Here is a 7,663-nt window from a genome sequence, read left to right on the forward strand (position 1 = left end):
CATTAAAGTCTAACTGAAAGACTGAAATATGAACTGGAGCTGTGAAGTAGAATACCACAAAAGACCTAAAACTGAACCCCAAATCTGGGCTTTACCTGCATATTTAAGACACGGCCAACTTAGCATTGCACTCCCATATAACATTTTATGACTCGTATTGTCATATTATCGGACTCACAATGTGTAGTTTAAAAAATATTTTCAAGCAGAACTTCCTATATTTTTTTTGTGCCAGTCATTCTTCTTCCCTGTCAAAACCTGCCGCCTACATTAACCACAATGCAACTGAAACACTGCCAGTTTGGTGGGAGATTGTGGTGCGTTATGCTCGTAGCAGCTAATGTAGCAGAGGTCTGGTAACGTCCCTTGTTTTTCACGCCACAGCCCCAGGTTTGTTGATTTTTCCATTTCAGACTACTACTGTAGTAGTTTTCAGCCTCAAATGCCGACACTGACTGATGTGAAATCACTTAAGGCAATTTATCAGAATTGAGAAGAAAAGATAGGATGGGAGGCAGAGCAGTGAAAGATTACCAGACAATGACCAGACGAGGAAGGTCTAATGAAAGATTTCAGCACAGTGCATTGTGGGGGTTGTAGGATCCAGTGTTTTGGGGAGTTTGACCCAGAGTAAGGACTAAAGACCAGGATATCTTGGTCCCTGCTGCTTCGATTTTGACCATTCTTTTTTTTTTTCATCTTTCTCTTGGAAGTCACAGACCTTTATGGAAGTGCAATACTAAATCACTGGAGTGGTCCTTTAAGTCTCTATTTACACATGGAATCAGGCAACACCATGCTTCACATGAACAGCTCGCTCAGATTTCTGTTTCTAAATGTGTTCAAATGAAGTGCCATGATTATTTCCTGTGGATTTTCATGCAAAGGAATTCAAGCCTACATCAATTTCAAGTATTACACTATTATGATTGAGAGTTTCTAGAGGAAAATTAAGAAAGCAGGATCGTCTATGAATAATTGATAGCTGCGGTACGTAAGAAGAGGATGGAAAGATGGCTGTGTTGTATTGACTTTGATCACATTTCTTTCAGTGTCTATCCGAAACACTCTCTTGTTAAAGAAACTACTTAAAATATTCCACTATGCTAGTTGAGGAGACCTTGTTTCCATTTGTTCTTTCCATTCAACACAAAAAGCAATCATTTTTCATATCAAACTTTCTTGGTACAATATGCCAGGCGGGGTAATTGTTTCTGCCTAATGTTTATGTATTGTGGGAAGCGAGGGAGTCCTCTGTGTTCCATAGGTTGAGGTGAGGTGAGATTGATGATAGGGGCTCAGAGAGAGGGACCAACAGAAAGAAAACAAAACCAAAAGGGAGAGACATTTTTAGGGGAAATAATTTGACGAGCAGAAGGAAAAAAGAGTTTAAAGAGTGGATTATAATGTGGACGACACATCCACATTTGCACACACTTCTCATTTCATGCATAATCCCCTACTCCTTTGTAACCCGTAGTTGTAAATAATAATAGCTGATAACCCTTGCAGAATAGAGGCGAGCTGCTGAGCAAATTAATCTGCTAGCTGAGAGAGGAAGCAAACTTTACCTCTGTTTTCCCCGGGAGAGAAAGCGAACAGATTAGTTTACGGGAGGAGAATGAAAAGAGGCGGCTCGAGAGGGAAAGCGAGTGAGGACGGCTGACGGAGAAAGAAAGAGGATTCAACAAATAAACTAAAGGAAGGACTTCGAAGCAACGAAGAAAAATAACATTTGAGCGCTCCCATACTTTTTGGATTGATTGAACACAAGCCACTGTTCAAACCTCACTTACACACTTAGACCTTAATTAAACTGTTAAATAGACCCTCAGGTCGGCGTGTCACCCCCTGTGGATCGCTAAATCCAGAACACCATGTTTGAGTATTATTCGCCAAGTAATTACTCAAATGTTTAATTAAATGAGACTCCTGCCCACTAGACTAGAATTAAGACTGTGTGGGACTAGATAGAGAGATAGTGTGAGAGGAGAGGGAAGGAGAAATTAAGCAAACAGACAAAGCCATGACTTCTGTACTTCTGTATGTTTTAAGGGCTGGGAACTCTATGTTGCAATATTTTCTTACTGCTATGTACTGTGTATGTCATGTTTGTTGTTTTAAGTCTTTTCAAAAGAAAAAGAGCTATATAAAAGATAGTTAAGGGCTAACATTGTAGTTTAAGCTATTAAGGTGGACTGTGGATATGATTAAAAAAACACGTTTTCTGTAATTTAGACAAAGTTTAGATTATAGGAACGGACAATAAGCAACGTGTCACTCATGCACACATCCTGCATCACACGCTTAAGGTGAGTAAGCGAGTGTGTGAGCATTCAAGGAGGCATGGAGGGTCTAATAATAGATGATTATGGGAAATATGGGATCGCCTGGCTCATGCAATGCGCTAAAAGTCAGGATATCTCAGCCTCTGCACCAACTTTATTCAAGTGCAATAGTATATTACCTTGTGAGCCCCTTCAAACCTCAGAATAAAAGCAGGGTTATTTTCTTTTGCCTGTACCAATGCAAAAAACTAATAGCACATAAGGTGGTGTTCCTAGATAAGAGGATGCTGACTTTGTTTGAGATATTTGTAGGGCTACAGTCATCTCATTCCCTCCTCCATACTTTGTGTTAAAGTGACTTTGAAGCAACACGAGCCAAGATTCTATTAAACCAAGCCATCGGATGTCGTGACTGAGCGTCAGTCAACACTGACATCTAGTAAGTGATGGATTCATCCGTCTGCTGAGATATTCACGCTCTGTGTGATTAAGTGCAATCCATTACGAATGATCCAACTGCCACTTAAAATCGCATCAGTCATTAGTATCTGTTTATCTGTAAAATAAGATCTTTTTTTTCCAGTTTTATTTTAACACACTACTCATGCTCTTCAGCAAGATCTTTTTTATTAGCGCCCATACAAACGTCTACTATTTTTCACTCACATCTATAATCTATTTACTGTTTGCGGTAACAAATTGTATAGTTTGCAATCAGATTAATCTCTTTCCTGTTATTGGAGTGTTATAAATATATTTGAACCTTGCACCTTTCAGAAAGGTAGATTATAAAATAATTGATTGCGCGTGGAAAGTTTGCATGATTGCGTGCATTGGTGTTGTGTATCATGGACTCATGGTGTGTTTTGCAGTGTTCACACTCGCCCATTTGTCTCTGCAGTAAGTCCTCTGTGGAGCCTGAAATCAGCTTCTCTGTTCCGGCCTGTCTGCTTCCCGGCCTTCAGGCTTCACTTCAAACAGCTCCGTGTGAATTACAGGATGTAAAGATTGCCATTTATCTCAGCGGCCGTCTATCTGAGCACATGTTTGATAAGTGACACCCCCCCCCCCCCCCAACCAACCCATGGTTTTATTTACTGCTTTTAACGCACTAATAAATGTCTTTGGATTCAGCTCTACATGTTAAATATTGGCCTTTGGGCTTGGCGCGTATAAATATGTATGCGTATGTAGTGTATGAAAAGAAGATGGGAGAGGTGTGTGTGTGGGTGGGTGGATATCGTAGGGTTTTAATTGATGCATATCTGATTCAGCTGCACGCTTCACACATCACACACACAAACTTCTCTCCCAAGGGGGCTCCCCTCCTTCCCATTTCTCCCGAGTCAGGGCCCTCCCTGCTTACTGAGCGAATTACAACTGCAGCGAGGGTCATCCGGGGTTGTGAAGGATTCAGAGACAGAGAGAGAGAGGCATGTGTCATATTGTAGTGTAGCTAACTTGTGCTCCCTCACAGGCTCCCTTTGAAGTTTCACTTCCTCTCTCTGATCCCTTTTGCCAACAGAACTTCCCTTTAAACTGGAGGCAGCATCTGTGTGTGTGTGTGTGTGTGTGTGAATGTGTGTGTGTGTGTGTGTGTGTGCGTGCGTGCGTGCGTGCGTGCGTGCGTGCGTGCGTGAGTGTGTGCGTGAGTGTGTGTGTGCGTGTGTGCGTGTGAGTGTGTGCGTGTGTGTGTGTGTGTGTGTGAGTGTGTGCGTGTGTGTTCTAGATCTCGCTCATCAGCTTCGGTCTTCGTGTGTAATCGTTTTGTAACTGTGATTGAATATCTCTGTATGTCCACTACTCCACTGTATGTGTGAGGGAATAAAGCATACGGAGAGAGACAGGGAGGGAGGAAAGTAGAGAATAAATCAGAGGCCAAATCAATGAGTATGAGTCCTCGGGCAGAGAGCAATAAACTCCATTAACAAGGCGCAGCCACATTATCTGTGAGGGTGTGAAAAAAAAAAGGATTGATATTGATATAGAAACCAACTGCGTGTTTTATTAGAGCTTTTATTTTTCTAACATATTTCCCTTTTTGTGTGCTGGATTGCTGTTAAAGTGTGTGTGTGTGTGTGTGTGTATTACTTTGAGGTGGAGTCCCTTCACCACATCTGCAATGCAGCAGAAAACACAAAAAAGAGAGGGAGGAAGAGAGAGGCTCACGTGACAAAAGAGTGACGCCGTCCTCAAACCGATTTTCTCTCTCTCTCTCTCTTTTTTTTAGCTGCTTCATAAAAGGTGCTTTTATACTGGAATCCAGAGCACCTAATGTCACATCCTGTATAGTATTAACCAACACAATAACTTCATATATAAAAATGAGGGTGTGTTTTTAAAGCACTCCCGCCCTCCCCGGAGACATCTCCATTGCGCCCACACACACACACACACAGCACCCTGCAGCAAGCCGACGCAGATGTGGCTAAATGGGGTGACCTTTACACACCCATCATGGAGGGACTTCATCTCTCACAGGCTAATGCACCAACACTGTTTTAGTGGTGACTTTACATTGTACACTATGCTAAAATGTCTTTATTTACCCCTTCTTCAAGTGTTTTTTTGTTTGTTTGTTTAAAAAAATAAGGATTGTATTTTGGGTATTTCTCAGTGGAATTACTGTGACTTGTAATGAAATGATAAGAGGAAGTATTGGTATGAATCATTGTTGGTCTGTCCTGGTGTATGTGTGTTGATTTGATGTGTTTATTTTGCTGTTTAAATGCATATCTGTGTCTATTCTCCTATCAAATAATGCGGGATGTGGAACAATAGAGCTCAATCTACAAAGAGAGGAAAACTAAGTACGCCAAGACTGTTCAACCGCCTGATCCCCCACGATCCTCCAGCACTCACCTGTCTATCAAAGAAAGACTGACTGACCTCCGACCTTTGATCTCTTAAGAGGATTTGAATTGGCTCACGGAGCATGTGGACCGTTCATGTCCCTCCCTAAACCACACACAAACACATCTTCTACCTGTGTGTGTGGGTGTGATTCTGTGATTGATCCTTGGGGGATTTTTCTTCTTTTCTTTTTTTCATCTTCTTTGTACTGCATGGACGATCTAAGTTATTGTGACAAAGTCTTCCAGAAAAGATGTTAAGGAAATCTCCATAATCTTACTTTCCTTCCTGTCTTCCAAATGCAAAAAGAGTGCTTCAGTCTTCCAGCTATCAAAGCCACAATGACACTATTTTTGTATACAAATGGGGCAAAAAATATATCTATATATAAATATATATAAATATATCCATGCAGAGGTGGTTGGGTGTAGTAACTCCCTCTGTTGCTGGCAAGGTGGAATAACCCAACTACTGTACGCCATGGATCACTCGGAGAAAAGAGCTAAAAGGACAACAGAGCTGTGGGACTTGCGGTTTGAAACTCCTGGGTTGAGGCAGAGGATCACAGACAGGCGGGACTACAAGCATGCATGCGCCAATCATTTACTGGACACCTTCAAAGCAAACCGTCTTTACCGAATATTTACTCTTTACCCCTTAAGCCCCCATCCTCAACACTATTATCCCAAACTCTTGTCTCTGCATTTGCAATATGATCTGTATTTATTTCTATAATAACTTACACAAAGTCAAGGGAGACGTATTATTGGGTATAATTGAATAAAACAAACTAATATATTTGTATGATTGTATCGCTGGTCTGCTGAGAGTTTTTTTGTGTGTGTTTTGACGTCATTCCTAAGACATACAACCCACATGCCATAAATTGGCAATACTGAACCAAGTTAACAAACAGCAAATCTGATCACTCTCTACGGTCCTAGGATCTGTCATGGTTAGGGCCGGGCCCCTTTGGTCGCTTTCACATCTGCAGTGAAGTACATGGAGATTCTCTGGCAGGTTTTGGAGTTCTAAAAGTTGTGTCTTTTTTTCTATAATTTCTAAGCAGATCAACAAACATTTATTCATAATGTTTATTTGGATATAATGATATCTTGGGGAAGTGTAAGTCAACCCCCGCCTCTTTCATTTGACATTTGGCTTTCTGCCTGACGAACACACACCTGCCCTTATATTACCTGGGCGGTGTCCTGAGCCCGCACACAGACCCCTACAGGCAGCAAAACGCAAAGCAGACTTATAAGTATTATATAACATGTTCAATAAGCTATTCAAAACATATCCTGCATTTCAAAATGTCTATTTTCATATAACATAAACAAGTCAGACACCATCTTAAACCGAAAAACATTGGAAACGGCTGCGACAGTCACTCTGAATCTAAAAATATGTGTTATGCCTGTTTTCAGATTTGACTGAGTTACGACTTAGAAGAAGCACAATGAATGCACCAAGTGGCAAACAGGCGCTAAGGGTTTGAAACTACCTTGAATGCTGCTGACTGTGTTGATCGGCCTCACAAACACAACTAACTTCCTGTTGTTCTCTTAAATACAGACACCTACTCTCTCCCACCTCACGCAGTAGCCTCACATCTCTCCCCCTGATCTGGACCTAGCTGAGGCTCAGGCAGATTTTCATTCATTGGACACTTTAGGTGACTCATTCTGTGTCAATGCACAGGAGAAAAGATTATTGCAGTGACTGAATTATCCACTTCTACTTCTACCGCAACAATATACAATTCAATTTATAGTGTGCGTACAAACCATGTGGCAACAGTTTGTGTTTGTCCTTTTCCTGTTTAAACATGTGAGTTGCGTAAAACAAACGGTTTTCCCAGTTTGGTGTTTAATTAGTCGACTGCACAGAGCTCTGAACCCCATCATAAAGCTTTGAGGTTAATTTGATTACCTTGTCTCTCAACATTAGTGGCAGGCCTTAAAAATGCTCTTGTGGCTGACTGAGAGCAAATCCCTGCAGCCAGTATCCAAAGTCTGATGAAAACCTTACTCAGGAGAGTGGAGGCTTTTCCAGCAGCAGGTTAATGCTCATGGTTTTTGGATAAGATGTGTGTAAGATTAGGATGTTTACATGCTTTGTTCCGGTGTCCACAAACCTCCCCATATACTTTGATTACTTTCAATTAAACTCTGAACACAAAATAAAATTGGCAGACTTTTAATTTGAAATCTCAGATAAGACAAAGGTTATCTCTATGGGGTAATTAGGTAAATAAACAAAAAAGAAAGTGATTACACTGATGCGTTTTCAATATAAATGAAGTGATAAAGAAAGTAGCAACTTTGACATTGATGTAATTAAATAATGATAATCGAACTATGTAATCTTGGTTTTTTTTTAAAGTGGTATCAAATTTTTCACGTAATCTGATTACTATGATCCCGTTTTTTGTTACTTTTCACCCATGAAAATGACAGCCATGTATAACCAATCAATCTAATCGGACTACTTCTAAATTAAACAGTGATCTATTACGG

Source organism: Echiichthys vipera (genome assembly GCF_963691815.1).
Source record: "Echiichthys vipera genome assembly, chromosome: 22".
In the NCBI taxonomy this organism is placed as follows: domain Eukaryota; kingdom Metazoa; phylum Chordata; class Actinopteri; order Perciformes; family Trachinidae; genus Echiichthys; species Echiichthys vipera.